The 16,044-nt window shown below is 34.1% G+C and overlaps 1 pseudogene; it reads left to right on the plus strand.

The window, feature by feature from the left end:
* The first annotated feature begins 13,756 nt into the window (after nt 1-13,756).
* On the plus strand, nt 13,757-15,524 carry LOC137651579 (protein FAM200C-like; annotated as a pseudogene).
* The last annotated feature ends 520 nt before the right edge of the window (nt 15,525-16,044 follow it).

The following is a 16,044-nucleotide window of genomic DNA, read 5'->3' on the forward strand; positions in this document are numbered from 1 at the left end:
GTTTAAAAAAAAAAAAGTCGAATTATTATATAAAAATTTTATAACACATTTTGTAATTTTAACTTACACCAGCGCCTCCAATTGAGAACGATACTTAATATTCCGCTTCCCATGAAAATGTAAATAATTTTGTAAGCAACAGAGGGATTCTGCATTCCATCCAGTTTTAAGTTAATAGTTTTGTATATTACATGCGAATTTATCTCTAGTGTCTTGCAAAACCTTCTAAGTACGTTCATATGTCTTTCTTTTTCATTGGTCTTAAACAATAGTAGGAAATCGTTGGCGATTTATCGAAAACAAAACAGCGGATTATAAATAAACTGAACCAAGGTTATTTCTTATTAGTAACTAGCATTACACATTATCTGGATTTTGATATTAATAAAGCAAATTTAGGTCAAAGGAAAATCCATATCTCCAACTTTTATTCGTAAGAGAAGATGCGTTATTGAAAAAGAAAAAAAAAAGTGCAGTCCTTCAAAATAGAAAAAAGAAAAAAAACCAAGAGGGATATTTTCATACATTTTCAAAGAGAGAGAGAGAGAGAGAGAGAGAGAGAGAGAGAGAGAGAGAGAGAGAGAGAGAGAGAGAGAGAGAGAGAGAGAGAGAAAGGGGGGGGGGGGTGGATTAAGTTAAATTTTAGAGTTCTCATAAATTCCAAGTCTCATTTTCCGACAACCTGCAACGAAAATAATTCGAAAAAAGTCTCTTTTACAACTTATATGATAATTCTGTTCCTTTTAAGATTTTATTCAGGGGTCACAAATACTAAAAAAAAATAGAAAATAAACATCTGAAGTATTTTACTATCATGTGTTGATAACTAAAATCTGTGTGATATCACCTTCCCAGGAAAAAGTCGACCCCGTTTATGAAACGCATTTTCCCCTATAAGAAAAGAAGAAAAAAGAAATAAGGCCTGTTAACATCGCTTTCAATATCTTTATAACTTGGTTTTCATCTCCAGACTCAGCGGTTTCTTTTCTATTAAAAGGGTTATTTTCTTAATTATTTTTACCGGGAGTTGAGCTACTAACATTAATGGATAGTAGATGTCACGATACCTTTTTCAGCTGATGTAAGTATAAACGATTATTTAAAAAGGAAATCATTGAACAATAAGATAACATATGCTGATGTAGTCGTAAAACTTACAAATAATAAAATTCCATTGTTTTGATTTTCATGAAGTGGTTTCTATTTTCCTTCACACCACTTTATGACAGAATCTGATCTCGTCAGTAATTTATCCTAATTTTCTAGGCTGAGGTAATCATCCATCTCTTTCAAAAGTGTGCGTTTTATCAAGTTGCATATTAGTAGCCAAATAAATTAAATATTTTTCATAAATATTTCTCATAAATATCGTACAATGATACGAAAGAGTTCGAGAAAATAATGATAAAAAAAAATTTCAAGACAAAAAATGACATATGATTAGTTAGAGAAAAATTATGCAATAATGGGGAAATTTCTATTTTCAGAAATGTGAAGTATCTGGATGAATAAAGATGCCAAACGATTGCATATCGTGAGAGAGGATACTCTACTTCATTTACAGAATTTTATTGACTACCAGTGAAGCAGGAGTCTTTTAATTACGTAAATATACATACATACATATATATATATATATATATATATAATATATATATATATATTATATATATATATATATATATATATATATATATATATGTATATATATATATATATATATATATATATATATATATATATATATATATATATATATGCATATACTGTACACACACACACACACACACACACATATATATATATATATATATATATATATATATATATTTATATTTATATATATATATATATATATATGTATGTATATATATATATATATATATATATATATATATATATATATATATATATATATATATATATATATATATATATATATATATATATATATATGAAAATATAATGGGTAAATTCTAAATTAGATTCCTATCAATCGTCATATGTTATTGATTCAAAAATTTTTGTTTTCTTCTAAGTCAATAATTGTTGCATTCACTTTAATAAACATGAGAAACCTCTTTCTTTCACAATAAAGTTGTATCATTAACATCATTACAAGTAATACTCAATTGCACTTTCCTCTTATAAATCTTGTCTGCAATCTTTTTATAAAACGAGGCTCTGCAGGCAGATACCATGCATTCTGATATTAGTTTTAGAAAATAAAAAAATCCTTAGTGAATCAAACTCCTGTTACATTATTAGTTAAAGTTTAAATCACTACACGCTATAAGTGGAAAATAACTGGTCGCCTTGGAGTCTCTTTAGGCTCTCTGTCAAGAGATAAGAACAGAATAGATGCTGCGCAATTCTGGAAACGTATCCAAACCTCATTTTTCGGAGGATGGTTTCCGAGTCCCACGAACTTAGCTTAAGCTGTTTAAGAGGCACCTTTGGGTAGTGCCAAGAGGTCATTTGGGAAGCAGTTTCCTATGATGGATCTAAAACATAACGTTTCAGATGCAGGTGAGACCATGCAATCTCTGGCCTTGGTTGAACCACGAGGCAAAAGGACCATTTGATGCTCCATTCCGCTCTAAGAAAACATCATAATGATTGAAGGTATTTGATAAATAGTTTTATTTCTTGTCACTCTTTGAAACGTTAGAATATTCAATTGAGTAGAAATTTTACATCACTTAGTTACTAAAATCTTTCCTTCGCTTAGACGGATAAAGATTCCTTATATCTTGCAACTTTGTAAGGTAGTAGGTTGCCCAGGGTACCAGCCACCCGTTGAAATACTTCCGCTAGAGACTTATGGGGCCTTTTTACTGGCCAGATGGTACTACATTGATTCCTTCTCTCTAGTTACGGTTCATGTTCTCTTTACCTACACACATCCACACTGAATAGTCTGGCCTATTCTTACATATTCTCCTCACTTCTTATACACCTGACAACACAGATTACAAAACAATTCTTCTTCACCCAAGGGGTTACTGCACTAATTGTTCAGTGGCCACTTTCCTCTTGGTAAGGGATGAGGAGACTCTTTAGCTATGGTAAGCAGCTCTTCTCGGAAAACTCTCCAAAATCATACTATTGTTCTCTAGTGTTAGGTAGTGCCATAGCCTCTGTACCACGGTCTTCCACTGTCTTAGGTTAGAGTTCTCTTGCCTAAGGGTACACTTGAGCCCACTATTCTATCTTATTTTCCTTCCTCTTTTTTTGTTAAAGTTTTTATAGTTTTTATAGGAGATATTTATTCTAATGTCTTTACTCTTCTTAAAATGTTCTATTTTCCTTTTTTTCCTTTCGTCATTGGGCTATTTTCACTGTTTGAGCGTCTGGGCTTATAGCATCATGCTTTTTGAGCTAGGGTTGTAGCTTAGCTAGTCCTAATAATAATAATAATAATAATAATAATAATAATAATAATAATAATAATAATAACTTTCCAAAATCATATAAATAGTCTAACTTAACCATAAGAATAGTAGAATTATTTTTTCTCAGCCTAAATTGCCTAAGACGTATTTAACATACAAAGATTTTTTCTTACCTACAAGTTATCTATTTATCTTCTTTTGCATTAAACATACTGGACAGAAATAGTATGTATAACCGTAAGGAGACTCCACTTAGCCATCAAAGGTCTTCTTGATATATAATATAGAGAAATTATTGAAGTGATAAATACTGACAGGTGATCCACATCTGGAATTTCATTGGATATCATTGCAGTCAAACCTTACAGCATTCTCTTCGTGAATTCCAAATAAATACATAACATTGTTAATATATATATTCATATTCCAACTGCTGCATAAGTGATAAACCTTTTAAACTGCAGACTAACTCACTGGATTTTATTTGTATATCATGTAGTTTTAACACAAAAAAAAATCTAATGTTTTTATGACGAATACATTTTACATAATATGCTTAGATAATTAGAATTGGGAAACAAGGAAGATAGAGCAGTCGTTGTTTATTTCTATGACTATTGAATATAAGGTGATATATTTCATAGACAATTGGGAATTATTGCCATAGGAAAGAAGGTAGAAGGATATTTCCAAACATTTCTGATAGAAATATGTCACTTAAAAATAAAGTGTTTTATGTTTGGAGAGAATGGTTATCAAATGATTATCTGTATTTTTTCCGTTAAATATTTCCATTGTTTTGCTCATATTAATTTCCACTCATGCATATCTGCTTTCTCTATTCAAATCTTCTATCATCTTTTGTAATTCCTTCCATATTCTCACTAAATAGAACTAGGTCATCTGTGATCTTTAAGTTATTAAGTTATTCCCCATTAATATTAATTCCTGCATTTTCGATATCAATTTTTTTTGAAACGCTGTGAATAGTTTAAGACAGACAATATTCCCTTTTCTATGTTTTTCTCAATTGGATTTTTGTAATTGAATCTATGTATATTTAGGTTTGCTATAGTACCAATATAGAACCTTCTAGTGTTCTAACATAAGAATAATATATTCCTCCTTGTTGAAGGGTTCTCATTACTGTTGAAGTCCTGAAAGAATCGAAAACTTTCTCATAGACTACAAATGCCATACATATTGGTTTAACATACTCAGTTCATTGTTCCATTAGCTTGGTAATAACATGGATATGGTCAGTTGTTGGATATCTGCTTCTGAAATCTGCGTGCTCTCTTGGTTGATTAAAGACTAGTTTGCTTTCAATTTACCAAATATAATCTTTGCAAATAGTTCATATATTACTGAGAGTAAACATATTGGGCGGTAATTTCTCAGGTCTTTTGTGTATCGTTTTTTTTTTTTTTTTTTTTCTTTTTTTCGAAATAATATAATGATGCTGTTTTCCAGCTCAACGTAAAGAACTGTTTTGAAAACATCTGGTGTACAGTTCAGCGAAACTTACTCCTATTAAATATCCTCCATTTATTATTAAATCAGTTATTAGGCATTCTTCTTCAGCATTCTCTCTTTTCAGGCGTTTAAATGTAAGGTTTTTTTTTTTTTTTCTTTTTTTTACCAGGTCAAACGTTTCATTATTCCTGTTGAAAAAAGTTATCTCTTATATTATATAGCATTGTGGAGAGATACACTGCAATCTCATAATTCCATCGCTTTTGCTGATCTATTAATTTTCATCTGTTATAGCAAATATCTGTTGGCCCACTGTTCCAAGTCTTCTTTATCATTAACGTGATGTATATTTCATACGTTAGTATGACCTCAATTTTGTTCTGAGTGTGTTCACGAATGTTTAGTGTTTTAGTTTGTTTATTTTTTTAGATTATTCTGCTATTTCAATTTAATCTCTCTTGGATTTTACCCCTATTTCCAATCTTTGCCTGATTATAATTTTTGTGCTTTCTGGTATTTTTTTCTCATTTGTTTAGAAACTTTTCCACCTATCTCCTGTGCTTATCCTAATACGAATTTTATTAAATTACTTTTCATTTCGTCTTTACTTGCTTTCATTTCCTTGTGTATCTAGGAATACCTATTTGGCATTGCTAAACTAAGGTTTTGACATTTTTTTATATTATATGAGTCTTTGTTTTCTTCCTTAATATTAGTTTCTTCCTTCTTTTCTTAGATCTAGACAAATCTTACTTCACCCTATTCACTGGCCAATTGACTTTAACACGTTTAATACTATTGCACATTTAATTGAATTAACTTTTTCACTGGGAGTAAAATCTATTTTGGTTTTTGTTTCCATATATGGGCATCTCTTTGTTCATATTTTTTTTTTTTTTGAAAGTAGAAATGTTCATAACCTTTAGTTTGTTTTTATCAAATTCTTCTCACTTCTTTTGGTCTACGTTGCCATAGAAATAACCCAAAACAAATGCAAATAGCAGCTTGTGATTTCTCAAGATATCTCAAAATCTTCCTCACAGAGAATCTCTTGCTTCCACTATTCCTTTTATACTTTTTATTTAGTTTCATTATCGATCCTGTAATTCGATCACTTATATCATTCATTTTTTCTATGTAACGTGTACAATTTTTGTCAATAAGAAAACCGACTCAATTTCCTTTGTTCCTTAGATGTCCTCTGAAGCAAAAGATATGACCCTCTGTTCTAATTTCATTCAATTCCATCATATCAGAATTTACTTATTTCGGTTCTTATAGTAATGCAACAAGATGAAGCTTCCGTCGACCGGGTCCTGACCTGTAATTTGGAGGTTAGGTCTCTTAAGGTGGTTAGTTGTAGTTCAGTGGGCGGGGAACAAAGGTAAATTATCTCAAATGGAATAATCTAGAATTTTAGGGTGTTATTGTATGTGCTAAATGAGGGAGACTAGAATGAACATTGAAGAGAAAGAATGCATTGAAGATGCAATCAAGATTATTAGTATTGTAAAAAGCATGTAGGAAATAAAAGTATGTTCGTGATTTATACGAAGATTGGGGTGCTAAATATTCAACCCTTCTTTTCTAAATGGTAGTCGAATGGCTTTCACGAGGAAATATCCTGAATTGAGAAGGGGCTCTTAAAACTCAACTTAAAATGTTTCATAAGGAATAAAGAACACTCTTACAGAGAAGTTCAGACAATCAACTTACATTCTTAGCTGACATTTTTAGACATTTAAATGCCCTGAATAAGGAATTGCAAGGAAAGAAAACAAATCACATCCTAGCAAAACAGAAAGAAAATCCCAACATTTGCATCAAACCGTCAGTATTGGAACCAAAAAATAAATGCTAATGAGAGTACAAGGTTTCAAAACCTGGCCAAGCTTTTGTATAACTGTGGAGACTGTAGTTTTGGTAATATGGGGGAGTTGGTCAGAAGCCACCTAACCAATATTACAAGGGGTGTTCATTGAAGATTATCCCTAACCTACTGACGATTATCATATCTGACTGAAATTTTACATGTGGATTGGTACATTAGTGTATAAGTCACATGCTAATGTGCAGCGCTGGACTCACATTGCTTCTCTTTGTACAGCTGTCATATTGAAGTAAGGTGTGACTGTGGACCCAGTCGACTACCGATCAGTGATGAGGTTTCTGTATTTGGAAGGTCGCACGCCGAGACAGATAGAAAAGCTGCCACACTATAGGATGTTGCAAACACTGACATCGTCAGTTCAAGTGTGGTCGAACATCTGTCAAAACAGAGTCTGTTCCTGGACGCCCACATTTTCCCATTGTTGAGACCATCCATCAAGTGGAGCAGTGATCTGTGAACAAGAGTAAATTACTCCAAATGGGATATCTTATAATTTGTTTGCGGGTAATGGATGTACTAAGTGAGGGAAACTGATATGAGAGTTGAAGAAAAATAATTCATTGATGATCTAATTAAGATTATTAGTATTGTAAAAAAACATATAGTAAACATGAGTTTCTTCGTCATTCATACAAAAATGGGGGTGCTTAATATTCAACCCTTCTTTTCTTTACGGAATTTGAGTGGTTTTACCTGGAAATATCCTAAATTCAGAGTGGCCTCTTTAAATTCAAGTGAATTATTATTATTACCATTTTTTTTTAAACAATAAAACAACACTTGCATAAAAGTTCAGAAAATCTACCTGGCTAGCTCTTCTTGCATTCTTAGCTGACATTTTTGGCCTTTAAATGCCCAGAACAAGGAACTGCAAGAACAAAAAATCAATCTCCTCTTAGCAACGAGAAATAAGAGCATTTATATCTAAGCATCAGTATTGGAACCTGAAATTAAATGCAAATGAGATGTTTCCAAACCAGGCATACCTTTCGGAAGATGGAGACTGTAGTTTTAGTAACAGAAAGAAGTTGGTCATGAGCATCCTGGACAAACTTTCGAGTAGAAATAGGTTCTTTGACTATTTTTCATAGCTTTATTCAGATACTGTCAGATAAGCAGACATTTTCTTGAAATGTGAACTGGTTTTAAATTATACGAAGTTACTTTTACATCACTTTAAGGGCTGCTTATTTGGTCCTGTACATTAAGGGAACCCTCCATAAAAGCTAATCAAAATTTAAACATAAAATTGAATAAATCCTAATTAAAACTGATAACCCTTAATTCAGAGATGTTAGGAATAGGTCAATACCTAAGATTTAACATCGTTAACATGTTTTTAGTAAATTTCTCAAGTAGGCTTACTTGTATTTCATTATAATCAATGTGTAAAAATTGTAATTGGTCACGTAAAAATCATCCAAAAAATATAAGGTTACAATCTCATGTCAGATGCCAGGAAATCGTAACTAAGGGTGTTTTCTCAGACCCCACCGTCAGTGCCTTTACAAACTCTAGCCCCCCCCCCCCCCACACCGATCTCCCCAGAAAGAAAGAAAAAAAAGAAAACCTTCTTACGTAACTGGTACTGTTCATTTAGCAAGGGCAACTTTATAGAATGTTGGTATCTATAAATAGGCTTATGATTATCGGACAACGTATTTGCTGTGACCTGTATATATATATATATATATATATATATATATATATATATATATATATATATATATATATATATATATATATATATATATATATATTTTTATATATATATATATATATATATATATATATATATATATATATATATATATATATATATATATATATATATTATTTAAATATGATATTTCTAAATCTATGGCTGAGTTCCAAATCTTTGATTATAAAATAATGGAATATGATTTATATATATTTGTAATGTATATTATCTGTATTTTAAATATTATAATTACCTTAACTTAAAGCCTAAACATCTAAAGACAAATTATTTTAAGGGAATTATGTATTACCGATGTATTATATATATATATATATATATATATATATATATATATATATATATATATATATATATGTATATTTATATATATATATATATATATATATATATATATATATATATGTATGTATATATATATATATATATATATATATATATATATATATATATATATATATATATATATATATATATATATATATATATATATATATATATACATACGTTATATATATATATATATATATATATATATATATATATATATATATATATATATATATGTATCTATGTATATATATATATATATATATATATATATATATATATATATATATATATATATATATATATATATATATATATATATATATAAATACATACATACACATATTTTCATATTTGTACTTATAGTCAAAAGAGAGCCGTACATGTTATATTTCGTTCATGGGAATGATTCTCTCCAATGACAAAAGGGTGATATTTATGGCCGGTATAAATTATGTTCAGCTCTAATCAAGTAGGCTATTTTGGGATCTTTCTCAACCAGGATGACATAATGGAAGGTTCCAGAACCCAAGGATTAAATAGCTCTACACATTGTTTACTTACCTGGCACACAGATTTCCTTAGCAGTAGAATATCTAATTGCTAATGATCCCCATCATCCAGTCATTACAATTTTTATTAGTTCATTCATGTTACTATCTGTGCATAAAATTACTATAAAGTAAACGCACGTGAACTTGGTGGCCTTTGCAGTCTAGCCACAATTCAATTCTTTGGATATTATAAACTTCACAGTAATTGTCAGAGAAATATTTCCCCTACCAAACAATCGTTAGTTTCATTACATTTGGGGGTTAATGGGGGTTGCCAAAAATGTCACATGTACTTAAATCGGTGAGACAATCAAGTAATTACACTGCTATTTGATCTAATTTTCACTAACGTTTTTATGAAACTCCAATACAAATAGTATGTTTTATGATATGACATATATTGATAGTAAAAACTACGGAGAATACCAATATTGTTACCTTCCGAAGGCATAATAACGCAGACCTCTCCAGCTCCTTCCCTTACATCTGTATTCCTTTTTGCGTAGCTTAACAACACGGTGTTTTTTCTTGTGTTTTCTCGCAAATCTTGGATTTATTCTACTTTTTATGGCTTCTCCGTCTTCGTCGGCTTCTGATAAGTTGAGTATAAAGTCTTTTATGTATAAATGTAGGCTCTTGGTAAATTTTTGAGTGATTAATAGGATTAATCTTTGATACAAGAGCCGTAGCCTACCAGAGGCGTCCTGGACGCTGTCGCTCGCTAGGTATAAGTTTAGTTAGTCAGAGCGACATTCCCGGTTGTTTTGCTTTAATAAATTTTAGCTATTTAGCATTACATAGGATTTCCTTCGTGCTTTGTATTATTTTGGCGAAGTATTCGCCAGTCTGGCCTACGCTAGGCCATGTAGCCTAGTCGTTTGGTCCTAGTACTTCATGCATGATTTTGGTTTTTCCGATTGTAATAAAAATTTTATTGAAGCTTTAGGCTATGTTTTATACATTTAAGACTATGTGGAATATTTCCAAGATAGTATACGAGTGAGTTTTGGTGATTTAGGTAATCTATTCTCTTGGTGCCTAGGCTAAGTTGCCTATGGAGCCTTAGTATACTTTATCATTCTCCCCGGTTGCTTTCTTTTCTTCGGAGAAGGTATGCAATCCCTTTCCCTCTGTTTAAGACTTGGGCTTATCCCTAAGTGGTTTTTTCCGAATTTATTTTCGATAAAACTATACTGGGGTGTTACTGTACCTTCCTGTTCCAGTAGTGTAATTCAAAGAGGGACAGAACAACAGAGTTTTTTAGTCTGAGTCTGTGTTTGTCTAGCTTGGGGTAGAGTCTCCCTCGCTGGCCTGACACAGACAAAGGGGGCTTAGCCTCCTTAGGTCACTACCGAAGGTTTCTTTGGATATGATTCCTTCTTTTGTGATCTACCAGACTAGTCCTTGTTGCTGTTCTCGGGGGAGGATAAGTTTCTTTCCCTTGGAGTAGCAACACCTTCCTTGCTTTGGTGCTCTTGGAGCTGGCAAGAGATTTCGTCTCGTAGGAGGCGATTGGCAAGATACGAATTTGGGAAAGAAAAAGGGGAGCCGCTCCCAAGGCTTCCCTATCCTCCGATTTCATATGCGTGCCTGGCGCCAATCCTGGCGCCATCTGTATTCCTTGTAGCGTACACGAGGTGCTACAGATACTGTATGTAGGGAGGGGTCCTACAGCCCTTTCTTAGAAAGGAAAGGGCGGGTCCATCAGGACGACATGGCCATCTCACCCAAAAATCCGTTTTTTGGGCTCAAGCCATGTCGTCCTGATGGAAGTGTACCAGAGCATTACTGTATCTGTGGATTCTCAGAACGTGCCGTACTCCCCGGAGGTAATTTTTCCCCGGTCGACTAGACCTAGAGACCTAAGATGTTACCGTTATACATCTTTTCAACTAACTATAAACTATGTTAGAGCTTCCTGCCCCCTACAGGGAAGAGTCCTACTAGACTCTGGAAAAGTCTCGAAGAGTACATATACCTATGTATGAATACCAGGCAAGCTAATATAGTGGTCTCGCCCTATATTAAGTAAAGCATAGTTTGTAAAGAACCACTGCGTCAATATATATTAACCAGTAATCCGCACAATACTTGTATTGGACAAAGGTTTATATCCGCATAGGAAGAAACTAATAAAACCGCCCTCGTCCCTTTATGGGACGGAGTCCTCCCAATAGGGAACTACATAAACCAATGCAACATAGCTTGCATAACAGAACAATTCTATTAGAATTATCCCAGATAAGGTACATAGAATAAATGCTCAATTATACCAATAAATTGACACAGGTGAAAGAGACGCAAGGTTCTCAAGAACAAGTTTATTGACAGACAATAAATAGACAGGTTAACAGCAATTATATATATATATATATATATATATATATATATATATATATATATATATATATATATATATATATATATATATATATATATATATATATAAAAAGAGGATAACCCAAAACTTTAAGCATAAGTATGATAGTAAACAGAACTTGTTTATCTGAAAGAAAAAACATTAAATGCCACTTTTTTAAGATACCGAGGTATCAAGTCATAAAAGTCTGTATTATAAATTAATCACATTAGCGTTAAAAACGCTCGGCTCATTTAGTTTGTAGTACAGTATGTACCTACACACTCACCCTGGACTTAATCGTCCCAATTAAGACCACTGTTCCTCGCAGAGTTAAACAGTAGGGTTAACTACGCGACCCACTGCTACCACAGATCTCTTTAGTTCCTCTACTTGCTTCGCATAGTGGCGAAAGAACACTCTGGAAGACTTCCAGCCCGTGTATGAACGGATATGTTCAAAATCCATACAATTAAAGAAATTTAGGGATGAGGCAACTTTCTTCAGATCGTGACCGGCGGGTGTACTGTCAGGATCCGCTCTGCGAATAAAATATGTGATTTTCGCTCTGAGTTGATTCAGAGATAAATTTGAGCCTGATGTTTCTCCCCTGAATAGTTGACCACCCTTGAAGTCTGAAGTTCTACGAAGATAGACCTTTAGGCATTCTACTGGACATAGAGATGCATCTTCTTTTAGAGCAGTGGTTCTTAACCTGGGGTACCTGTACCCCCAAGGGGTACGAAACCTTAAGCCTGGGGGTACGAGACATGATAGCCAGTGCAATAGTAGCTACTGTATTTACCACGAGAAAGCAAAACATGTATTTTCCAAATATTTCTCTTACTATAATTGTCTAAATTATTCTTTTTTAAGTTAGTGCTGTAAACAATTTTCTTGTGCTTTCTATGGTTTCATATACGTTTTCTTGATGTCTCGTACGGTTCGCGTTCGCGTTGTTCCTGACTCTGAAACATGCTGCATGTGCACTGTGCTGTGTGTAGTTGAGTTTTGTTGATGTCTCGTACGGTTTGTGTTCGCGTTGTTCCTGACTCTGAAACATGCTGCATGTGCACTGTGCTGTGTGTAGTTGAGTTTTGTTGATGTCTCGTACGGTTTGTGTTCGCGTTGTTCCTGACTCTGAAACATGCTGCATGTGCACTGTGCTGTGTGCAGTTGAGTTTTGTTGATGTCTCGTACGGTTTGTGTTCGCGTTGTTCCTGACTCTGAAACATGCTGCATGTGCACTGTGCTGTGTGTACAGTAGTTGAGTTTTCTTGATGTCTCGTACGGTTCGTGTTCGCGTTGTTCCTGACTGAAACATGCTGCATGTGCACTGTGCTGTGTGTAGTTGAGTCAATGTGAACAGTGTGAATTGGTTCTGCATTTTGTTTGTGTTCGAGTTGTTGATAGTATTGAGGTGAATTACTGGTGAGTGTGTCATTTTTTATTTGTGAAATATCATTTTTGGATTATCATTCTATTTGTCACAATATGTTTTTTAGTGTGGTATAACTCTAATATTGTCAAGAATAGATGTATAATTGATAAAAGATATATAATTTTGAAGGTACTGTTATGTGCATGAGGAGGAATATAGTGGACTTTGGGATGGCTCGACCAGGGTGAGGGGTCGGGGATGAGTTGGTCAAGAAATTGTTTGACTTGGTCAAAAACTGGTATGTGTTGTCAAAATATGGCTTGAACTAGTAAAAAAATTCCTTTGGTAAATAAATGACCTGGATTGGTCAAACAATGGCCTGAGTTGATCAAAACAATACCTTGAGTTGGTAAAAAAAAAATGTCCTGAGAAGGTCAAACTGTACTGAGTTGGTAAAAAATGGTCTCAGTTGGTAAAAAAATGCCCTTACCCTCCCACAATAACATACACTTCAAGCCATCCCTAGGTGAACTGTGTATTGTGTTGGTGGTGATACGTTATTCTATATCGATTGTAACATGTTGTAACGGTTATAACATCCAGGCCTGCATCTTTCCATGTAGTATCGGTGTGATCAAGATCTAGTAACTATGTCTAAGAAACGCAAGTGGAACGACGACTACATTCGTTATGGTTTTACCTGTATGACTGAGGCAGATGGAACTCAACGACCACAGTGCATCCTCTGCAGCACAGTCTTTGAGAATGCAAATCTCAAACCATCAAGACTTCAACAATCGGCATGGAGGCACAAATGCTGAACATGACTTAAACAGCTTGAAGATCAAGCGGGAACGATTTGATCATAGTGGTACCCTGTCAAAGCTAGGTTTTGTGCCAGTTGAGAAACCTTTGTTGTAAGCATCTTATGAAGTTGCCCTTTTGTGTGCAAAGAAGAAAAAAGCTCACACTATCGCAGAGGAGCTTGTTAAACCTTGTGCATTAGAAATGGTAAGAATAGTGTTAGGGACAGAAGCTGAAAAGAAGCTTAAACAAATACCTCTGTCAAATGATATTATTCATTCAAGGATTCATGATATGAGTCAAGATGTCTTGCAGCAGGTGATAACAGATCTGAAAGTTAGTCCTGTCAGAGTGACTATTCAGCTGGACGAGTCATCTGACGTTAGTTTTTGAAACCAGTTGTTGGCATCTGTTCGGTATGTGAAGGAGAAAGAAGTGGTAGAAGAATTCTTATTTTGTAAACCTCTGAAAACTACTGCAAAAGCAACTGATGTGTTCAGTCTTGTTAAAGAGTTCTTCTTGGAACATGAAATGACTCTCAACATGTGTGGTTCAATTTGCACCGATGGAGCCCCTGTCATGCTTGGAAATGAATCAGGCTTTGCTACCCTAGTGAAAAAAGAGGTTCCCCATATAACAGTCACTCACTGTGTGTTGCATCGTTATGCACTTGCTACAAAGACGCTGCCAGAAAAATTGAAGACTGTTTTATCAGTTGCTGTGCGTACTGTAAATTTCATCACAGGACGGGCAGTGAATCACCGTCTTTTTGCATCTTTTTGTGAAGAAATTGGCGCTGAGCACAGTGTTCTTCTTTACCACACAGAAGTGAGGTGGCTTTCCCGTGGCAGGGTACTTACACGTGTATTTGAACTTCATGAAGAAATTATGCAATTTCTTAGAAATCAAGGCAGTGAAATTGCTGATCATTTTGAAAACGGGGAGTTCATTTTGTCTCTGGCATATCTGGCAGATGTATTCATGCGCCTCAATGAACTGAATGTCTCTATGCAAGGAACAGCGATGAATATGATAACTGCCAGAGAAAAGTTATCTGCCCTCACCAAGAAACTTCCAATGTGGATAAAGCGCATTGAAAGTGGAAATTTTGCAAACTTCCCTTCTCTTGATGAGGCTGCTAGTGCTGAAGAAGAGCTGCCCATCCTGAGTGAAGTAAAAGAACATTTGCAAGAACTAATTCAGTTCTTCCAAGGGTATTTTCACCTTGAAGAAGGTTCTGTGGCACAAAGATGGATACGGGATCCATTTCTTTTCAACCTTGATTCCATGGATGATAATGATATCATGAAAGATTATCTTGTGGAGTTGCAGACCAATGACAGAATCCGAATGGAGTTTGAAAAAATGCAACTGGATATGTTTTGGTGTGCACAACTCCAAGCATTCCCACAGTTAGCAAGGAGAGCTTTGGAGGTCTTCGTGCCATTTGCAACTACATGCTTATATGAGGCAGATTTTTCAACGCTCCTACACATCAAAACAAAATCCAGAAACCGTTTGGATGCAAGTGATGACATGCGTCTGGCACTTTCAAAGAAAGAACCTCGTTTGAACAATATCATTAATGAGAAACAACAACAAAAGAGCCACTAAAAATGTGTTGGTGTGCACCATGTAGTAATACTCATTATTATTCATTGTATCCTACTAATTGACACTTTTTATTGGAAATAAAAAAAGTACCTTTCTTCTGTAATTGGAAATCTTATAATTTTTCAGCAAGGCTTGTATCACTAATCCTTTTCATATATTTGTATTGTATTTACATTGGATGGGGGTACGAGAAAATTTTCTGACATATCAAGGGGTACGGGCACTGAAAAAGGTTAAGAACCACTGTTTTAGAGGGCAGATTCTCCAGGGACCCCACCTGTTGGTGGGTAACTCATTCTTGGCGAGAAACGTAGGATCCGGAAACAGGTTCAGTTCCCCCCCCCCCCATCCAGGAACTGAACACGACCTGCCTCTCTTGAGAGGGCTACGATCTCACTAACCCTGGCCCCGGACGCGAGTGCAAATAGGAAAATAACTTTTTGTGTCAAATCCTTTAACGCGCATTCTTCATTGCTCAACAGGGAGGCAAAATGAAGAACTTTGTCTAAAGACCATGAGA

The sequence above is a fragment of the Palaemon carinicauda genome, chromosome 13 (genome assembly GCF_036898095.1).
Source record: "Palaemon carinicauda isolate YSFRI2023 chromosome 13, ASM3689809v2, whole genome shotgun sequence".
Lineage (NCBI taxonomy): Eukaryota > Metazoa > Arthropoda > Malacostraca > Decapoda > Palaemonidae > Palaemon > Palaemon carinicauda.